Raw genomic sequence first — 2582 nt, forward strand, 5'->3', positions numbered from 1 at the left:
GAAAGCAAAGCGTGGCCCCCTCCAATGGGGGAAAAGAGAGATGAAATCAAAAAAGCTGACTCTGAAATGTCAGCAGAAATCAAACATCGTTTCTCTCTGATTCCTCCAGCTGGGAAAGGCTCAGCCTGGTTTCACAGCCTCACTTACGCCAGCCAGGCACATTAACAACTCTATTTATGCTCTATTTATTCACAGACGTGTGGCTAACTTCCCCTGGCCACTGCCGGGAAGCATGGGGCAAGCACGGCCAGCGCATTTCGGGGCTGGGTGGAATGGCACTGGGCAGCCCCCGAAGCAGAAGGGGAGCAGCAGAGCTGCCCCTGTCACTTTGGGAAGGCCAGGACGGGCAGCAGAAGCAGGTGCCTGCTGAGAATCCCCTGGAGCTGCTCCCACCAAGGGCTGTCCCTCCGGCCAGGAGAGGAGAGGGGCTTGCAGCAGGGGATGGGGATCCCAGCAAGAGGATGTGTTGCTGTCCCCACCATAGCCCCATCCCAGGCTGTATGGATGGTGAGCATAGGGGGGCTTGAAGGAGAACGTGGGGTGCGAGGATGCCTTCTCCTGCACACCCCCCAGGAAAGCAAAGGCCAGCCAAATCAAAGGCAGAGCTCCCATTCCAATGAGTGCTGCTCATTAAGCAAATGAGGAAGGATCTGTAGCTAATCAGGGCCTGACAGGCAACTCCTCTGCTTGCTCAATAAATAGCAGTGAAGGCCTGAACCACATTTTACTTCTTCATAGGGTGCTCACTGAGGGCTTTTTGCCCACCCTGGGGGCTGTGCCTACCTCTGGGCTGGAGTGAGGTGGGGGTTAAATTAATGGTATGGGGTGACACAGGGTGTGGGGCAGTCTGGGGTGGGGGAGTTTTGGGAATGATCCTGCTGCAATGCAGCTGGGAGTAGGGAGTAAGGGGTGCTCTGAGGGCTGGGGTATGTCTGCAGGCAAGCAATGAGGAGGGGCCCTGGGACAGGAGCTGGCTGTGCTGATGCTGAGCCCCATCTGGAGGGGAGGGGGGAATGGGACTGGGCTCCAGCAGGAGGTGGTGCCTTTGGGTCTGGAGACCCTGAGGTACATCAGGAAGGGAAGTCTATCACTGGGAAGGAGGGATCCCACTCAGCAGTCTAGGAAGGGGAGATGGTGGGTATCATGCCAGGGTGTTCCCCTGTCTCAGACCCCTGGGATTGTGTTGATTGATTGAGCCTAGTATGGGTGGTAATATCAGGTGGTGACATACCCATCAGCCTCCCCAGCTCTAATCCCCTCCCAGGAAGAAAACACCTCCGTGCCTTTCCCCAGGCAGCCCCTAGAGCACTGGCACCATGCCCAGCCCAGTTTGGCTTGACAGCTCCCATGCGACAGGCTGGGGAGACCAAGCAGGGCTTTAGGCACCCTGCAAAACATCTTCAGTCCCAGTGGGGCACAGGGGACACAACTGGGGCAGCCCCAGGCAGGGAACACAACTCAGGGAGGGCAGGGTCTGGCTGTTTGCAGCCGACTGACTCCGTCCCAGCAGCTGCGGCAGCAGCACAGTGCCAGCAGAAATGGGATGAGAGAGAAAAAGCCCTTTTGGTCCCTGCAGACCAGCAGCTGGGCTGGATCTGGGCTGGCGAGTGGGGCAGCGGGGGCTGTGTGCTGCCCAGGGAAATGCAGCTGGGGTGAAATTCCCTGGGGATGCTACTGTGCTCCACAGTCAGGCCGTGTGCTGTAGGGAAGGGAGGAGGGAGTTTGCAGAAATTATGGGTGAGAAGGGCCATACATCTCCAGCGTTGCTCTGCCGGCCTCTGTGCCTCAGTTTCCTCAGTCTTCCCAGCACTTCCCCAGTGTCTCGGGTGCCCCTTTGGACCCCGTGCCACCCCCACACTGCTCCAGCGCTGGGCCAGATTCAGCCAGCACGCATTTTCTGGACCCCATGTTTTAGGTACTGTCTATTTTTAGGATGCCCAACCTGCAGCAAAGACAAGGCACAACTGCCTGTTTGGAGAAGTCAGTGTGAGAAGCAAGGATTTGAAAAAAAAAAAAAAAAAAAGCCCCTGCACCTCTGGGAACATCACATCAACCTCACTGTGCCTCATGAAAAATCAAATATTGGCACAGCTCATTCGTGCCCCAGCGTAACCAGCTCTGCTGAGACTCACTGAGACATGAACCACCTCAAGGTAGAGGCACCCCCAGCATGGAAGTGAGCTGAGAACTGATGCTTTTGTTGCATGCAATGGCGCTGCTGTCACCGTGGGCTGGTTGATGTGTGTGTCCCTGCTGCGGCCGAGCTTGGCCCTTTCCATCTGAGCCCTGCCAGCCCCTCTCCAAGTTCTCTGCCCTCTTATGTTTTTAACTGTCACCTCGTTAATTTTTTTAAGGAGCCTTGCTGCCTGGTGGGAGCTCTGGCAGCATTGTCCTGTGCTGTTTTATGGGGTGCCCAGCCCCTTATCCCTAGGGCTGGGGACATTTCTGGGCAAGCGCTTAGGAGGAGGGCGAGGATCTTAAAGATCTTTTCCAACCCAAACAATTCTATGAACCGGATTATCCCAGGGCTGGAATTCTCCGTGGCAGCTCCTGCCTGTCCTGTGCCTTGGTTTTGATCCCAG

This window comes from Egretta garzetta, unplaced genomic scaffold (genome assembly GCF_000687185.1).
Source record: "Egretta garzetta isolate BGI_Z169 unplaced genomic scaffold, ASM68718v1 scaffold145, whole genome shotgun sequence".
NCBI classification, from domain to species: Eukaryota; Metazoa; Chordata; class Aves; order Pelecaniformes; family Ardeidae; genus Egretta; species Egretta garzetta.